General features: G+C 37.8%; 1 protein-coding gene across 7 annotated transcripts in view; it reads right to left on the reverse strand.

Moving 5' to 3' along the window:
• The window catches only part of GPATCH8 (G-patch domain containing 8), a 125,612-nt gene that overhangs the window by 37,468 nt on the left and 68,006 nt on the right, over positions 1 to 20,138 (reverse strand). For 2 of the 7 annotated variants that reach the window (XM_043999571.1, XM_043999570.1), the window contains exon 5: positions 19,732 to 19,785. The exons of 3 other annotated variants lie outside the window; for them this stretch is intronic. The gene's annotated coding sequence lies outside the window, so the exon portion shown is untranslated. Of the gene's footprint in view, positions 1 to 4,752; positions 4,802 to 8,499; positions 8,557 to 19,731; positions 19,786 to 20,138 lie in introns of those variants that run through there. 2 more of the 7 variants (XM_043999568.1, XM_043999569.1) reach the window with 2 other exon arrangements.

Below are 20,138 nucleotides of genomic sequence, written 5' to 3' on the forward strand. Positions count from 1 at the left end.
GATGGATGAGGGAAGATACAAGGGAGACAGCATCATACAGGATCAAAGGCTTAGAATAGGTCAAGTGATTATCCAGCCTAATCTTATCTGAGGACCAGAGAATTAAATACCTTGCCTAAGGACCCACAGATAATAAGTAGCAGAGCTAGGTTTCAAATCATTGTCCTTTAATCTCCATACATCAAGCTACACAGAACCAAAATGTAAGAAATCAGGATTCTAGTCCTTACACTCTCACTGTAAGGTGTCAAAAAACCTTCAGGGCTTTAGTTTTCTCATCTGTAAAAATAAAGTATTGGACTAACTGAACTCTAAGATAACAGGAGAGCTCTAAAATTGCATGTTGTAAAAACATTGTCAAAGGAAGAGGTTAAGATGTTTGTTAGTTTAGTGTTGGGTATTGAAATATCTATACCAGCAAGTCAATACCAACTGGATATTACAGTTTTAGTGCAAAGAGCAATAGAGAGTCCTAGCTCTATCACTTACTAGGTTTAGTGTCTTGGGCTTCTAAGCCATTTTCCTAATCTGCAGAATAAGCATATCATCATCTTTTGCCCAACTCATGAGGTTGTTGCGGAAAAACAAATAACAATGTGTATGTGAAAATCCTGTGTAAAGCATAAAGCATCAAATACATCTCTTTGGCTCCCTACCATATATAAAGTCTCCCCAATCCTGTGAGATCCTATATATCAAGCCAGAGAACTTCTTGATTCCCAAACGCTCACTTCTACCTTTACTTCTTTGGTGTTGATAATAGTGTCTAAAAGAGCTAAACTCCAGTAACAAAGGCGGCTCCAACAAGACAGTTAGCAAGCCAACACCCTTCATAAGGCTGCCCTGATCAACAGTTTTCCAATAAATTCATGAATATTATAATCAAATCCAATTATAAAGTCATAAAATCTCACCACAACATTTAGCTAATCATCTATTTATAACTATTCCTATGGGACAGTCCAATAAAGGCATTTTGTCTTATGTTTTCATATATCCAAATAATTATATTAGGCCAAACCTATCTGTATTCCAGCCTGAATTTTCCTCTAGTTTGTAAGGAATTGGTTGTAATTAGTGTATCCTCAGTGACCTGCAACTTCTTCAGAACCTGTGGTATTACATGCTATGGGTAGCCATCAACTTTCGGTTTAAAAAAAGAATCCTTAGCAGTATTTCTCAAATCTAGTATCAAACCAAAAAAAATCCTACTTAGAAACTGGGAATATGAATGATTCAGGGTCAATAATTAAAAGAGTCAAGGAGTCTGACCCTTATATCCTGTTTTTAAGAAATTATCTGTTACTAGGAGAAAGCACACACGCAAAAATATATATGAAATAGAAGTTCAAAGAATATATTAGAAACATGACAAGCAGAACTTAAGGAAATGAGACCAACAGTCAATCCCCAAACAAACTGATTAATACAGAAGAGTAAGTCACATAGCTCAACCGAGGGAGAGAGAGAAACTTTGTAGGTGGCTTTATATTTATAGCATACTATGAATCAGAATATCATCACTGGACCTTGACAATCACCTAGTCCAACCTCCTCCTTTTGGAGAAAGAATTTGAAACCTAAAATGGGAAGTGACTTACTTAAAGTCATTCAGCTCTTAAATGGGAACTACAGGGAGGGGAACCTGATACTGAGAGCTGTCCACAGTCACTCTGGAGGAAGTTATAGAACTGGGATTTAGCAGATTACAATCTACTGCACTATTATCCATTTTACCACAAAAATAAGGTTTGGTCTCATTTAATTAATTTTATTATTACTGAGCATATGTCAATTGGAAAGATGGCCTCTCTTCTGCATTTCAAATTTACAGGAAGAAAATTAGTTCTAAGGTCCTAAACATCCTTAAATTCTATGAAATCTATGGCAGCACAATCCATATCCCTCTCCCTGCCACACACACAATCCATATTGAAAAAAAAAAGCCAGCAGCAGCTGGACTACATAATTAACAACTCCTTTCTTTTCAAGAACCCAATGTACTCTACACTGGCATTACAAATAGCCACTAGTGTCTGGCCATACCACCCTGCCCAATCTCATCTGATCTCGGAAGCTAAGCAGGGTCGGGCCTGGTTAGTACTTGGATGGGAGACAAACAGCCACTAGGAAGCCTAGATATTATAGAGGTAATGAGAACCAAGATTCCTTCTGATTTAAAATCTGGTGCTCTTTCTACTATACCACAACTTTCACTTTGGTTTTATTGTTCTTCCCTTGCAAATTAGGGCACAAAACTAAAACCTAGAAATACATAAATCCAAAGAATACTATTTTGAACGACTGAAGTAGTACTGCCATACAATTCACTACTATTCTTTTGATAAATAGAAGAATCAGTTGCCTTCAACCATTTGTTTTCTATCTCATCTTTAATCTAGCCCTGCCTACCAACATACCCAGGTTTGCTCTACCCACATTCCTTCAGCCTTAAAAAATCCCCACCTAGATCTTCTGTCTTCTCAAATTACTGCCCTATACTTTTCTCTTTCATAGCCAAACTCTTATTGAAAAATCTTTTTCATTGTTTCCATTTCCCTTCTTCCCACTCATTTCTCAACCCCTTGCAAATTGGCTTCCAAACTCACCATTCATAGAAATTATTCTCTCCAAAGCTACCATCAAAGTATCATTTCTTTAACCACCAACTCTGGTGACTTTTTCTCACTTATCTTTCTTGACTTTTTAGAAGTATTTCGCATTCTGTTTTAGGCAAGGCAATGAGGGTTAAGTGATTTGCTCAGGGTCACACAGCTAGTAAGTGTCAAGTGTCTGAGGCCACATTTGAACTCAGGTCCTCCTGAACCCAGGACCACTGCTTTATCCATTGTGCTATCTACCTGCCTCCAGTACTTGGCATTCTTGACCATTCTCTCTCCTCTCTGGGTTTTCACAATACTATTCTCTTTTGGTTATCTACCTATCTATATGAGCATTCCTACTGTCTCCTTTTCTATCATCCATATCACATCTCCTAACTGTAGGAGTATCTCAAGATTGTCCTAGACCCTCCTTTCTTTTTCTCCATTATCTTTTAGTAACTTTCTCAATTCTCCTGAGTTTCATTATCATCTCTATGTGGATGACTCCAGATCTATTGGCATGAGGCATGGCACTAACTCATCTTCTCTCCCTAGAAAATGACAGAATGGGTAAATAAAGGTGGTTCTTGATGGTGATACTGTGCCGTAGGACACTAGTCAAGGTAATTTCTAAAGTTGTCTCTTGTCTTCAATTGCCCTCACTGGACATTTTGAACCAGATGTCCCATAATAGGCATCTCAAACCTAACATATCCAAAAGAAGACTTGTCTTGTCAAATAAACCCAAACTTTCTTCTGAATTGTCCACTTTCTATGAAGGAAACTATAATTCTTATAAGTTACCTCCATTCTTTGTTTTTGATTTTTCTTTTTTTAGTGAGGCAATTGGGGTTAAGTGACTTGCCAAGGGTCACACAGCTAGTAAGTGTTAAGTGTCTGAGGCCGGATTTGAACTCAGGTCCTCCTGACTCCAGGGCCGGTGCTCTATCCACTGCGCCACTTAGCTGCCCCAAGTTACCTGCATTCTTAATTTTGGAGTCATACTGGATTCCTCCCTCTTCCTCACCCCATACAACCAGTTACTAAATCTTGTTGGTATTACCTGGACTACATCTCTCTCTCTCTTTTTTTTTTTGGCCAGGCAATGGGGGTTAAGTGACTTGCCCAGGGTCACACAGCTAGTGTCACGTGCCTCCTACCATCTTTTACTATCTTTTCCCTTCTCTAACTATCCTATATCATGGCTTCCTATATTGTAGATTTTGGCTGAAAAAATTTTATTTGGGCAACTCATTTTCCATTTTCTCTATATATTTTTTCCCATTTTCATTTTCCAGAATAAACCTTGCTGCTCAGTTTAAGAGTAAGGAGGAAATTCCATCAATCCAAAGATTTCTGACTTACATATTATCAACTAGTTAATAGTGTTGGTCGGATTTTTTACAATTTTATTCTTTTTTTGTTCTAATAATCTCAGAACTTTTTACTGAAACAATCATCTATACCTTAAGTATTCTACACTGGTACATCAAAAAACTTAAGACTATTTCCAAAGGAAATTTTATACAATAACAGAAAACAGGATATATGTCCATAATACTATAGCATTATCTTATGTTTCTAAGCAAATGTTTTATGAACCAAATTCAGATAAATATTTCCTTTGTATACATCTCATGCTAACTGGCTTTAATTTATCCCTGTAATTATTATCACCATTTATTTTTTTTATTCTTAAATCTTTTTTTTTTTTTCAGGCAATAGGGGGTTAAGTGACTTGCCCAGGGTCACACAGCTAGTACGTGTCAAGTGTCTGAGGCTGGATTTGAACTCAGGTACTCCTGAATCCAGGGCCGGTACTTTAACCACTGCGCCATCTAGCTGTCCCTATTTTCTTTATTCTTAAAAAAAATTAAAATAAAAACCATTTCCTTACTAGGACCTTTCATATTCTTCACTGGCTTCATGGAAAGACAGTTTTTGTTTTTTTCTCAACAATTTATAACATAGTACCATGTTTCTTAGGTCATTTCCCTTTGCTCTAGAGTAAAATCTTTAAAAAATCTGTCCTAATTCCTTCTTGACACTTTTACACCCTCCCACCTCATTCCTCAATTTAGTCTGAAGTTGTTGGAGAATTTTCAACGACATACTGGCTATGAAGACAAGAGACAACTTTAGAAATTACCTTGACTAGTGTCCTACGGCACAGTATCACCATCAAGAACCACCTTTATTTACCCATTCTGTCATTTTCTAGGGAGAGAAGATGAGTTAGTGCCATGCCTCATGCCATGCCACTATTCATCAATCACCAACCAACTTCTTGCACACTGTGTATACCTGAAGTCCTATCATCAACTCCTCAGATGAATAAACATTAAACTTAATGCATAAGGGTTTTCTAATTAAATACTTGCATGACTGACATAGTTACCATTAGCTGACTCTTTGTTCATATGGTCTTTGGTACTTACTCCTTCCTTATTTGAAGTCACTTCCTCAGTCATTATTTAAGAAGGGGAAGGGAACAAGTATTTACTAAGTTCCTATTATGTGCCAGGCACTGTGCTAAGTGTTTACAAATATCTCACTTGATACTCACTATCCCAGGGAAGTGGATGGTATTATTATCCCCATTTTAAGAAAACTGAGGAAGACAGAGGTTAAGTGCCTTGCTCAGGTTCACAGCTAGTAAATGAGGCTGAATTTAACCTCAGATCTTCCTGACTCCAGGCCCAGCACTTCACCACCTTGTTGTCTTGATAGTCCAAGTTAGTATTTTCTGCTGCAAAAGCTTCTAAATAAGTCTTCCTAAGAACACTCACACTACATTTCAGTGCCAAATTAATCTACTTAGAAATATCCTTTTCATTATAAAAGGCCACATGATATAAAAAAGCACTGCACATCTCTAACCAACACAAATTTTAGAACAGCTATTATGCATTATGACCTACCCCCACCATAATACTGTAGAAGCCTGCTATAATGTCACTTGGTAAAGTTTTAAATTCAAAGGAAAATAAATTCTGAAATAATGGACAAGGATAAAAGTAATCTGAAGTACAAGTAAGCATAATAGACCAGCAAGTGCTCAAGCTACTGAATTAAATGAATTGTTGAATTATTTCAATTCAACAAGCATTTTTGTTGAATGAATACCACCACCCTCTGAGATCCAGGCTTGAAAGCTAAAGAGTCCTGGGGCAGCTAGGTGGCACAGTGGATAGAGCACCAGTCCTGGACTCAGGAGGACCTGAGTTCAAATCCGGCCTCAGACACTTGACACTTACTAGCTGTGTGACCCTGGGCAAGTCACTTAACCCCAACTGCCTCAACAAAAAAAAGGAAGAAAGCTTTCTTTCACTACTCACATTCAGTCAGTTGCTGAATCTCATCAATCACAACTCCCCAATACCTGGCCTGGCCTCTTGTCTGGAATTCTCTAATGGCTTCTGTGGAGGCTAGCCTGCCTCTACTCTTGTCACTTACCATTTGGCTTTCAAACAGGTGCTAAATCTTCCTGATTTAAAAAGTCTCACGATGGAATTTTCCCTGCTCAAAAATCTTTAATGCCCCACATTGTCTAGATGATAAAATTCAAAAACAGTCTAAATATGAAATTTAAAATTCTCTACACTGTACTTTTCCAGTTTTATTTACAATACTCTGCCTTTCATAAAGACTATGTTCTAGTCCAAATAGGGAAAAAAAATAGGACCACTAGCTATTCCATAAACTTGCTATTCTGTCTCTTGCTTCCGTGCCTTTTTAAATATTCCTCATTACTGAAATGCATTTCTCCTTCTTTGCATCTACCTTTCAGAAACCATCTCCTTTAAACCTTAGCTCAAGGGTTATCTCCTCCAAGAAGACTACTCTATTTCTTTCCTCATCCTTCTCTACACCCTGGCTGAAGATGTTCTGTCCCTGCTCAAATTCTCCTAGAGCATTCTGTTTGAGGTTTCCTTACTTGATTTCTATTCATCTATTTCTAAATGTTTGGTCCCTATCAGTAGAACATAAGTTGTTCAAGGGCAAGGACACCATTTTTTTCTTTACTTCCCTGGACCCTAAGTGTCAAGAGACTATATAATGGGGATGAGACAACTCCCCCTACTTGTTTTTCATGTTTCACTATTTTTTATTTTTTGGTGAGGCAATTGGGGTTAAGTGACTTGCCCAGGGTCACAGCTAGTGCGTGTCAAGTGTCTGAGGCCAGATTTGAACTCAGGTCCTCCTGAATCCAGGGCCGGTGCTCTATTCACTGCGCCACCTAGCTGCCCCTCCTCCTACTTGTAAGGATTTTACATATTTTTTTTTTTTCCGGAGAGGCAATGGAGGGTTAAGTGATTTGCCCAGGGTCACACAGCTTGTAAGTGTTAAGTGTCTGAGGCCAGCTTTGAACTCGGGTCCCTCCTGAATTCAGGGCCAGTGCTTTATCCACTGCGCCACCTATCGGCCCCAAAGGTATTCTAATTACAGATTTTTTTTTTCAGGGCAATGAGGGTTAAGTGACTTGCCATGGGTCACACAGCTAGTAAGTGCTGAGTGTCTGAGGCCAGATTTGAACTCAGGTCCTCCTGCATTCAGGACCAGTGCTTTATCCACTGTACCACCTAGCTGTCCCCCAGGACTTTATATTATTACGGGAAAGACAATCAATTCATATATAAATGTATATAGTATAAAGATAATATGAATAAGAATATATACATAGTTAAAAACAGGGTATTTTAGAAGGAAAGTACTTGCAGTTGGGAAGATCAAGGAAAGCTTCATGTTTTCACGATAGTGCTTGAATTGTGTCTTTTATAATAATAATAAATTTAGAATTTTCCCCAAGTTACATGTAAAAACAAATTTTCACATTGATTTTTAAAAAAACTTTGTGTTCCAAAGTCTCTTCCTCCCTCCCCCTCCCAACCTCTCCCTAAGAACTCAAGTAATTCAATGTAAGTTATACATGTGCAGTCATGCAAAATATCTCCACAGGTTGTAAAAGAAAACAGACAAAATAACTTTAGAAAGAGGAACTAACAAAAAAAATACTTCAACCTGTGTTCAGATACCATAAGTTCTTTCTCTGTAGATGGATTGCATTTTTCATAAGTCCTTCTGATAGCATCCCGCTCATCACTTCTTTCACATTTATTATTGTTAACTGTATTACCCTCCATCCTATTCCCTCCCCTTGATATTTACTCTATTTTCTATCTTCTTTCACCCTATCCCTCCTCAAAAGTGTTTTGCTTCTTACTGCTCCCTCCTTATCTCCTTCTCCTCCCACTTTTCTGCAGGGCAAGAGATATTACTATACCCACTCGAGTGTGTATGTTATTTCCTCTTTGAGCCAATTCTGATGAGAGTAAGGTTTACACCCCCCCCTTCACTCTATTTGAATTGTGTCTGAAGAGAGGGAGATGGGATATGAATTGTCATGTGTAATGAACAAAGAGGAGACAGGTGCTGGATCACAGAAGCACCACATGGTAGACTTGCACTTAAGGAAAACCACTTTGGTAGCAGTGTGTAGGATGGACTGGAATACAGAGAAACTGTAGACAAATTAGGAGGGTTTTATAACGATGTAGGAAGAAGTAATGGTGGCTTGGGCTAAAGTGGAAGCTCTGTGAGAGGAGGGAAGGGGGTCAGAATAAAAATGTGTATGTAGAAATGACAAGATTTGGAACACTGGAAGAATAGTGACAGAAACAGGAAAATTTGGAAGAGGGGAGGGTTTAGGGAGAAAGAGAATGAGTTCATTTTTGGATAAGTTGAGGATGAGATGTTCAGGGGTATAAGCAATGTACTAGATGTTGGAGGACACGAAGACAAAAAAGAGTCTTACACCCTTGAGAAATTCACCTTCTACTGAGAGATACAACATGCAGATAGGTAAATACAAAACAATCTGAGGAGGGAGACTTACAATTTAATTCAGGAAGATTAGGAAAGGCAGATTCTCATAAGAAGTGGTAGTTGAGACCTAAGCATCAAAGGAAGTTAAGTATTTTAAGAGGGAAAGATAAAGAATGAGTGCATTTTAGGCATGCTGATACAAAGGTATGCAAGCAGGACTAAGTTCAAGAAACAACAAGTGGGTCAGTTTATCTGCTATACCAAGAACACAAAGGGAAATAACATGAAATAAGTTTGGAAAGTCTAGGGCCAAACAGAGGAGTTTTTGTGTTATCCTAGGAGCAATAGGAAGCCACCAAAGATCAAGCAGGTAAGTGACATGGTCACACCTGTACTTTAGGGAGATTATTTTGTTTCTTGTTTTCTTTTTTCCTCCTTAATTAAAAAATAAAATTGTTTTTAGTTCCAAATTTTCTTCCTCTCTCTTACCCTTACCCCGCCCCCCCCATTGGGAAGGGAAGAAATATGATACACATCATACATGAAGTCAAGCAAAACATATCTCCATAATGGGGGGGTTGGGGGAGAGAGCAAATTTTTTAAAAATGAAAAAAATTAGTTCCAATCTATTCTTAGAGTTCATCAGTTTTCTTTCCAAAGGTGGACGGAATTTTTCATCACGGGTCCTTTGGAATTGTGGTGGACCATTTGTGTTGATCAGTAGCTAAGTCTTTCAAAGTTGATTACCATTACAATATTACTGATACAGTGTACAATGTTTCCCTCCTTCTGCTCACTTCATTTTCTATCAGCTCCTATAAATTTTAGGAAGATTATTTTGGCAGCTATGGGGAGGGTGGATTAGAGAGAGAAGAGGCTGGAAGCAGGGTGACAACGTAGAAAGTTGTTTCAGTAGTGTAGACAAGCAGTGACATCAACCAGAACTAGGGTGGTTGCTATGGAGAGAAAGGGATAAATGTAGAAGATATTGCAGAAGTAAATTCACATGGTTTATCAACTGACTGCATATAGCAAAACAGGGATAAGGGAAAAGAAATAGTCGAGAACGACTCTAAGGTTGTTTGACCATAGCTAATAGTGAGAATGGAAATAACCTCAAAAAGAACGAGCAAAGTCTAGAGGAGGGGTGGAAAATGGGAGAAGGTAATTAATAGTTTTGGCCATGTTAGGGTACTGTTCTCCATCTCTGGATTTTCTATGACCCTATTTCACTTACCTACTCAAAAGTCTTTTTAAAAACTGTTCATAGTATAAAGTTTAAAGCTTGTTATTCACAACCCTCTTTAATATGGCTCCAAATCTATCTCTTACCTTGGTCCAGCCAGCTAAATCTACTCACTGTTCACAATGTTCCTCAAAATGGAATGCTCTTTCTAATCCTCTCTACCTGTCCTTCAAGACTTGGCTCAAGCTTCACGTCTTTTGTGAAGCTTTGTTTTACCATGGCCTTTTCTGAACATACTTGTCTGCCCTTTATATATTGGCATGTTATTAATTACTTTTTCATGGATACAGAGGCATGTTTTCTCCAACTAGAATGTAAATTTTGAGTGAAGAGACTATGTCTTATTTAAGTTCCTCCCAGTGTCCAGTGCACACAGTAGGCACTAAATATTTGCTCCTGGTTCTTTGATTATAGATTTGAAGTGGGACAGAGCTCAGAGATTCTAGTTCCATTATACTAAACCACTTCCTAATTTATTCTTTGCCTGTGGATGGCTTCTAACTTGCCTCTCTGATACTGCATATAACAGTGGTATCTTTGTTTTCAAAGCTAAAGAGATAGGGATAGCAAAATAGCCCTCCTAGCAAATATTAACTTTAAAAAATTAGTAGTTTTCCAGACACACTAATACTCAGTTGGTGGAATTGTGAATTGGTCCAACTATTAGGGAAAGCAACCTGGAATTATGATGTGAAAGCAAGTAAAATGCCCAGTCTCTAGTCCAGAGATACCACTGCTAAGCATATGCTTAGCAAAGAGAGAAATGTTCAATACATACACCAAAAATATAAATAGTGACACCTTTTATAATACTTTGAAGACAAAGTCTTGGTGATGGCTAAACAATTTGTGGTACATGAATATAACAGAATATTACTGTACCATAGGAAATGATGAATATGAATACACACTGATATGGGAAGACTTAAGGGAACTGATGTAAAGAAGCAGAAGGGGGAAATAATACACACAATGACTGCAATGCAAATTGGGGGGGAAAAACAACCAACAAAAATTAATAAATGGTCATGGTTGTGCTTTGTTCTCAAAGAAGACCAAAATGACATCACCATATTGGGGTCAAGGTACGTGTCCACTGTGGCTGATCAGACCAATACAAGCTTGGAAGGCTCCACCACAGGTCAGGCATGAATAGGCCATATGAACATTTGGAGTGGAGATGCCTCTAAATTTGTTTATCTCATGTTTCTCTTGAGCTACTGCAATTTTGCTTTGCTCAGAGAGCATAGCACCTTCTTTGATGCAGGCGTACCATGTTGGGCAGTCCTGTGCCAGTGTCTCCATGTCTCACAATCACCTTGTTGTTTGTCCTTCATTCTTTCTTTTGCTATTTTTTTTGGGGGGGGGGGGAGGTGAGGCAACTGGGGTTTAGTGACTTGCCCAGGCTCAGGTCCTCCTGACTCTAGGGCCAGTGCTCTTATCCACTGCACCACCTAGCTGCCCCGTTTGTCCTTCATTCCTGAAGAGGATCATCACATGAGGATGATGTCATGACTTGCAGTGAATTGGATTTAAGTGAGGGAGGGTTGTGCAAAGTCACCAACCTCACTCATTCCTCCAGAGCCACCTGGGTCCAGTGGAAAGACATACATCAGGACGATTGGAGATGGCCCTAGATATTTAAGGCAATTGGGTTAAGTGACTTGCCCAGGGTCACACAGCTAGTGTCTAAGGTGAGATCTGAACACAGAACCTCCCAACTTTAGGGCTAGTGCTCTATCCACTGTGCTACCTAGCAGCCCCCAAAGAGGGGCTTTGAGAGTATCTTTGTATGGCTTCTTCCAACCTCCATGTGAATGCTTGTCATGTGTGAGTTAAAGGCTATGTTAAAAGCTTGATTCCCATACTCACTTTCCCCCTACCCCTGAAAGATATTTGAGAATGCACTTCCCTTCCCATCTTTGGAACACAGTATATACTGTCAGACTTCATGTATGAATTGGTTGGTTACTTTTTAAAAATTGTATCTTTCTTAGTTATAAGATATAGCCTTCTAAGTCTGGGAGGGGGAGAGATATTTGAAATGAAGGTGGCAAAAAGGCAAAAGATATCAATAACAAATTTTAAAGACTATTTTAGTTGCTTTAGTTATTCTATCGTATGTTACAGATGAGTTACTAAATTGCCTTTGGTGTTTTCCTTTAATATTCTCTTTCTGTTTTCACCTAGCTTGATCTTAGCACAAGCTTCATATCAGTGTTTCTCACTCCTCTAACCCTACTACTTAGATGGCCAAGCACAAATCACTCTGTACTTCTTGAGGTTTAACTGACTACCAAACTTCGACTAATTGTCTCCCGTTTAGTTTCATTAATTTTGTCTATACAGTTATCCTTTCCACATCATGACTTTCCCCACTGAGGTTTCACTATATTGTGAATTGGCATAAGAAATTAAACAGGAATTTTTTGGGAGTTTTGCAGAAGCTGCAGACAACATGCAAAGGCCAACAGATGACAGAGAAAGTTTAGAAACTCAGGAATGGATAAAATATATGTATAGTATTGAATAATATCAACATTTTATTTTTTTTTAACTTTTATTTTTTTTTTTAAGTGAGGCAATTGGGGTTAAGTGACTTGCCCAGGGTCACACAGCCAGTAAGTGTTAAGTGTCCGAGGCCGGATTTGAACTCAGGTCCTCCTGACTCCAGGGCCGGTGCTCTATCCACTGCGCCATGTAGCTGCCCCAACATTTTATTTTTTAATGCCATAATAATTCAGACTTATTCTCTGGTACAAAGGGAGGGCCAAAAAATTTTGTGCCGATTTTCCAGATTGAGGGAGTGCTGTGTCCCTAATCCCTGTGAAGTGGAAGAGATAACTGTATTCATTACATTTGAGCAAGAAAGTCAAAGACACACCAGACCTTAAGTAGTAACTTCCATACCAATTAACTCCCATTCTGTAAAATGATTATGTGTCTCTGACAAATTTGTATAAAGTTCCCAAATCTGGCAGCAATTACAGCTGCAGGTTATCCTACCTCTTTCTTGGATCAATCTATATTTTAAAACATCATCTCCTATTTTGGGATCTGGGAGGCTACATGTATGCTATCCTTTCTAACATTCTTCTAAACCCAGCAGCATCTCTGTTGTGAACAATAAGGTGTGCTTCTTTTATTGTGTTTTTTTTTTTTTAGTGAGGCAATTGGGGTTAAGTGACTTGCCCAGGGTCACACAGCTAGTAAGTGTTAAGTGTCCGAGGCCGGATTTGAACTCAGGTACTCCTGACTCCAGGGCCAGTGCTCTATGCACTGCGCCACCTAGCTGCCCCCAAGGTGTGCTTCTTTTAAAGGGGGAACTGTGCTACACTGAACTTCAACCCCAGCTTCTTAACATTCAAAAAACAAAATCTTATATATGACAAAAACATCTTTACTAGCTTCTTTGGCAGCAGTCTGGTCTACTTTTAGATGTGGGTGAAACTCAGGAGTCTTGCCCAGTTTAACCCAAGACTATCTGCACAAACCTGAACCCCTGTCAGATGGTTAGTGCTAGCTAGTAAAGGGTCTTACTAAGCAAAGAGGAAGAGAAAGTAAGGTAGAAGGTAGCAACAGTAAGGGAAAATGAGTGTGGCCAAAAAAAGGGGGTGGAGGGTAGAAGAGATCTTTGCAAATAAGGGTTCTTACTAGAATCTTGTCTGGTTTATCTAGTTAAAGAATTAGTGAAAATAGTATGTAAACTGTATAACCTGTATCTGATTGCTTACTGCCTCAGTGAAGGGAGAGTGGAAGGAAGATAAAATTGGATAAAAATTGGAAACCACAACTATAAATAAAAATGTTTATTACTTAAAAATACTATGTAAACTTACATCATCTTCCTCCAATCACAATATAAACTCCTTCAGGTTAGAAATATAGTATTGTAGTTCTAAGCATAGTGACCTGTCATAGAGTATTTACTTAGAAAATGTCCTTAACCTTTGACTCAATGATTCCAGTCCTAAGTATAGACCCATCCCAAGGTAGGCAAAGACAGGAATAAAAATCTATTACATATCTAAATATTTTTAACAATATTCTCTTGTAGCAAAGAACTAGGAATAAAGTAGGTTCCTGTCAACTGAAGAATAATTTAAAAATATTATAGTATATGAATGCAATGAAATTTTGTAAAGTAAGAAATGATATGGGGGCAGCTAGATGGCGCAGTGGTAAAGCACAGGCCCTGGATTCAGGAGTACCTGAGTTCAAATCCAGTCTCAGACACTTAACACTTACTAGCTATGTGACCCTGGGCAAGTCACTTAACCCCAATTGCCTCACTAAAAAAAAAAAGAAAAAAAAAAAGAAATGATATGGGGCAGTGTCACAGTGGAAGGAGAATCAAATTCTGAATCAGGAAGACCCAGATTCAATTCCTGCCTCCAATACATACTGACTGTGTGACCCTGGATATATTATTTAATTCCATGTCAGGGTCTGAATCACTCTCAGACTAAGTTGCAAAACTGATGACAAAGGTCATAGGTAGTAAAGGGAGTTCCCATACACCAATGGAGGTCCTTAAAAAAAATAAAAGTGAATAAGGAGAATTCAGAGACACATAAGATCTGTATAAACTGATACGGAGTTGATATAAGTGGAACCAAGAAAGTAATTTATATAGCAACAGAAATGGAAAAAAAAATCACTAAAATGAAGTCAAACTCTAACTTAAAAAACTCCAAAAGACCAGATAATAAAATATAACTCCTCCCTTAAAGCTGAGAAGACATGATCTCTATGGGACATTTTTTGCTTTTTCTTTCTCACAAAGGAGGGCTCAATCTAGTGAGATAAGGGGAGTAAATAACATAAAGACAAAAGACATCAATAAAATAAACAAATATTTTTAAAAACAACAAATTAGACAGGTGGCCATGGGTAGCTATTTTAAGCAGCTTGAAGTGTTAACCTTTCTTCAGGGGCTGGGGGTTCCATTTCCAAGAACACTGTTCACTGTCCTCTCCATTTCCTAAGCAAGCTTTATTACTCCTATCCATGAGTTACTTTCTTTATTGGTACAGGGTTCCATGCTGAAAGTCCCCCTCATTATTGAGGATTGCTTGCACAACAGATTATGTAGAATGAACCTGCATTGATCATGGGTTGTTCCTACACATCCCTAGGGCAGCTTGACTTCTCAGAGGACTTTGACACTTGCCTTTCCCAATTCCCCCCTTAATGCTAACTGCCTTTCCACTAAAATTATCTCCATATGTCCTGTATATACCTTATTTGTACATAGTGGTTTGCATGTTGTCTTTCCTATTAGCCTGGGATATCCTTGACAGTGGGAAAAAGAATTGTGGGGTGGGTTTTGGTTTTGGGGATTTTTGGGGGGAGGGGAAGGGGGTGTGTGTGTGTGTGTGTGTGTGTGTGTACAGGAGCTTTTTTTTTTATCCCCAGCAATTAGCACAATGTCTAGAACAGCAGAAGTTTAATAAATGCTTCCTCACTTAAACACTGCTATAACAGTAACCTGGCAACAGGCACCAATCTCACCAACATATCCAAAATATTAAAATGTGCCATCAATGAAGCTGTCGATGCTGTAAGGGGAAAAGGCAATATAGAATATTGGCACTAATATGCAAGTTAGTAAATTGGAAAAAATTTTCAGACTTTACGTTCATAGACTTCTATGTTGTATAACTTGTAATTTCAGAACCAAAGTTTAAGCATATGGTGAAAATATTCCCTGGAGAATCTGCAGGAGTCTGTTGCTATTTATCATATCAGAAATAGTGTTGTAATATCTTTTTGCAAAGGATAGAGTAAAATTTTCTGCTGAGAGAACTAGCAAGTAGAAATATTAAAGTCATATAAAAGTAGTGTCAATAAAGAAGCTCTTACAACAAAGATAAATAAGGCCAGTTCTGCAGACCTTTGCATTAAGTTACCTGAACTTCTTTACCAAAGACAATTCGACTTCTCCTATAGTAACACTAAATGTGCTTACAGATGTAGCACTTGTTAAGAATTCTAAGACTGCAGATATGGAACACTTAATATATTACCTGGCTCCCAAGACTGAGAACAAAGGAAGATCCTAGTCATATTTTAATTACAAAAAAGATTTAAAAAATAAAAAATCTCTGGAAGGAAGTGCTTTTGAAATATCAATGCCTTACATAACTTAAACTGTCTTTTCAGTCCTAACATTCAGTTCATTCTTGTTACAAATGTAGCTGATTTTCTGGAAACAGTTCTCCCCGCCCTTCAAAGTTCAAAGTAAAGATTTATGCTATTATCCTAGAGCAGAGGTTTTAACTTTTTTATGTCATAGATGTTTCTGGCAGTAAGGTGAAGTCTATGGATCCTGTCTCAGAATGTTTTCAAAAGCATAAAATACAAAACACAGGATTACAAAGGTAACCCATTATACTGAAATACAGTTATTAAAACATTTTTTAAAAGTTAAGAATGCCTATCCTGAACTATGCCTTATTTAGAATTTCTCTATTTTAGGTGACTTTATAACAACAAACTTCTTTAGAATGCAGAGAAATACTTGTAATTTTCACAGGTGATTCTCATCTTCATTTGCTGCTACAGAGCTACTGATGAATTCCCAACTATAGCTACTATTAATGTAAAATTTATTTGCCAATATTTTCATTTTAGCCTGAACTATTATAAAGCAATGTGAAAATAACAAAAAAAGAATATTGTTTCGATTATAACAAATAGTATAAGACACTGAACTAGACATTTGAAACAGGTTAAATGATATTTCACCTCAATTTAAACTCAGTGAAGGGATTCAAGTAGGAAAAAAAAAAAACTGACTTAAAAGAAACTCATGATGTCCCTGTTATTCCAATATTATTCCCTAAATTCCGGCTGGAAGTGCACTTGTAAAAACCATAAAGGGTGATTTTTCAGGGCTAAGCTACAAAAAGTTCTTTAAAGCACAAATAAAAGATAACTGATTGAATCCATGGAAACAACTGCTTCTCCATTCTAGAAACACACTATAAGATTTATCCTCACCTTTAAAAGCCTTTTAGGTCCCCAATATAAGGCTTAAGAGCCAGCAGTGGGTGATAGAGGGATGGCCTTGTTGTCAGGATGATGGGTTCAAATCTTGCATCTGACATATATGTAAACAGTATAACCCTGAACAAGTCACTTAATCTCTCAATGCCTCAAAATACCCCTCTAAAACCATAGTTTTTAGAAGTTATTTACTGACATTGGTAGAAGGAGCTCTTCTAAACAGATAGGATGGCAGGTCTGGGCCTTCCATCCCATGGGTAAAACAAAATTTTTAGATACACACATTTTTGTTAGTCCCTATGAAACGGCAGAACATCTAGTAAAAATTTCTAAAATCCTGAATATCTTATCCAATATCCCAGTAATAATATAGTTTTATTGTCTTTCATTCAATTAAATAAGCATTTATTGATATTAAAGATGACTGTAACTGACCAATCCTGAATACAAGATGCCTTATAATTTATAATTGCTGGTCTGGTCTGTTGGTTTCTTTTTTTTTTTTTTTAAGGGGGGGGAAGAGTAGGGGTAGGGGCAGCTAGGTGGCGCAGTGGATAGAGCACTGGTCCTGGAGTCAAGAGTACCTGAGTTCAATCTTACACCTTATACTAAAATAAGGTCAAAATGGATACATGATTTAGACATAAGAGGTGATACCATAGGTAAATTAGGAGAGAAAGGAATAGTGTACCTATCAGATCTTTGGAAAGGAGAACAGTTTTTGACCAAACATGAGATAGAGTATATTATAAAATGCAAAGTGGATGATTTTGATTATATTAAATTAAAAAATTTTTGTACAAACAGAAGCAATGCATCCAAAATTAGAAGGGAGGCAGAAAGCTGGGAAACAATTTTTGAGGCCAGTGCTTCTGATAAAGGCCTCATCTCTAAAATATATAGGGAATTAAATCAAATTTATAAGAATCCAAGTCATTCCCCAATTGAGAAATGGTCAAAGGATATGAACAGGCAGTTTTCTGATGAAGAAACCAAAGCTATCTATTCCCATATGAAAAAATGCTCTAAATCTCTAATGATTAGAGAGATGCAAATTAAAACAACTCTGAGGTACCACCTGACACCTATCAGATTGGCTAAAATGACAAAAAAGGAAGATAATAAATGTTGGAGAGGCTGTGGGAAAATTGGAACACTAATGCATTGTTGGTGGAGCTGTGAGCTGATCCAACCATTCTGGAGAGCAATTTGGAATTATGCCCAAAGGGCGATAAAGCTGTGCATACCCTTTGACCCAGCAATCCCACTTTTAGGTCTTTTGCCCAAAGAAATCATGGAAGGGGGAAAGGGACCCACATGTACAAAAATATTTATAGCTGCTCTTTACGTGGTAGCAAGGAATTGGAAGTTGAGGGGGTGCCCATCAATTGGGGAATGGCTGGACAAGTTGTGGTATATGAATACAATGGAATACTATTGTGCTGTAAGAAATGATGAGCAGGAAGAGTTCAGAGAAACCTGGAGGGTCTTACGTGAGCTGATGATGAGTGAGATGAGCAGAACCAGAAGAACATTGTACACAGTATCATCAACATTGAGTGTTGACCTACTGTGATGGACTATATTCTTCTCACCAATGCAATGGTACAGAAGAGTTCCAGGGAACTCATGATAGAAGAGGATCTCCAAATCCAAGAAAAAAAAAGAAAGAAAGAACTGTGGAGTATAGATGCTGATTGAACCATATTATTTCTTTTGTTTTGGGTGCTGTTGTTTTTTTTTTTCTATTTTGAGGTTTTGCATCACTGCTCTGATTCTTTCTCTTGTAACAGGATTAATGCAGAAATAGGATTAATGTGATTATGTGTATATATATGTGTGTATATATATATATCTATATGTATATGTATAGATATATATAGATATAACCTATATCAGATTACCTGCTGTCTAGGGGAGGGGGGAGGGAGGGGAGGGAGGGAGGGAGAAAAATCTGAAAGTGTAAAGCATGTATAAACAAAAGTTGAGAACTATCTTTACATGTAACGGAAAAAATAAAATATCTCAAAAAAAAAAAAAAAAAAAGAGTACCTGAGTTCAAATCCAGCCTCAGACACTTAACACTTACTAGCTGTGTGACCCTGGGCAAGTCACTTAACCCCCAATTGCCTCACTTAAAAAAAAAAAAAGAGTAGTACACAACTGCACTGAGTTGTGTACCTTTCTTCAAGTGCTACACATCCAGCCGGCCTCCTCTACAAATGAAAGGAGAAGACAGAGATCTTCCCCGATGATTCTAGCCATCACTAAGGTCCCTCCTCTCCCCTTTCTTTTGATCTCCTACTGCACTTATAACATGTACATTTATAACTTGTATAAAATGTATATAATTTATCACTTAAATATAAATGGTCATATTATATTCTTTAGATTAGTTTTATCCCCCTAATTATACTGTAAGGTCCTTAAAGAGCAGATATCTCAATGATTTCATTTCCGTGTATGGTACCTAGATAATGGTGAGCTCACTAAATGCTTGATGAACTAGACCCTAAATTCTATGGATATCTGTGATTAACCAAAGATAAAAAGCCCCTTTCTCCCCCAGTCAGCTGATTAAGAGTTATTAGAAGTGCAGTTTATGACTAGAGCGCTTCCTCTATTTCAAGCCAAAACAGTTTGAAAGAAAATTAATTTCAACCTCATAGTTAGGCTCATCCAACTGGCCAGTAGCACAACTGGAGTACTGAACAAGTATGATTGAGAAATATAACAAACGAATCTGGATTCCCAGTTCAATTCCCACTACAAATAGGTTACTGCTTAGTGGGTTAATCATTCACTGCTGAACAACATTTATAGATAAAATGTGCAAATAAAATAAAGGGGAGGCTTCAATTGTTGAAATGAAATGTTCCCTATACATACTCTTGGAAAATCAGAACCCCATCCAAATTGCAAAAAAACCATTTCTAATGTTCAAAGAACCAATTCTATCACAGCTCTGCTCTAGAAGTCCCTTGCTAAGGAGTAAGAGGGTCAATGATTAGGTACAGAAGTTCAGTCAGTGTTCCCAATCCTTACCAAGTTAGTGTTGACATCTGCAAGGAACAAATGTGGCCCCCAAAGCTGAAACAGCTGAAAAGTGAAAGGAGTTGGTTGATTTCCAACTAACTAGCAAGTACATCTGAAACAAAACACTCTGTCCTTACCCTATGATCAATATGGTTAGAAGGAAATAAATAGAACAATGGAAGCCCTACACCATGTGCCTACCAGAGCTTGTTATCAACAGCCGGGAGAAATCAGTTGAGAAATGGCCTCCTTCCACCCTAAAAAAACCTCTGTTAACTATTAGCACTTCAAATGGGTTCTTTTGCTCTCAATCAATGATTTTTGATAGAAGCACAAGACATTTAGAGCAACCGTGGACTGTGCTAAGGTACTCTGAGGCTCCCTTTCCAAGAGACAACAGTTGGATTATGTTAGTT

Source organism: Dromiciops gliroides, chromosome 4 (genome assembly GCF_019393635.1).
Source record: "Dromiciops gliroides isolate mDroGli1 chromosome 4, mDroGli1.pri, whole genome shotgun sequence".
NCBI classification, from domain to species: Eukaryota; Metazoa; Chordata; class Mammalia; order Microbiotheria; family Microbiotheriidae; genus Dromiciops; species Dromiciops gliroides.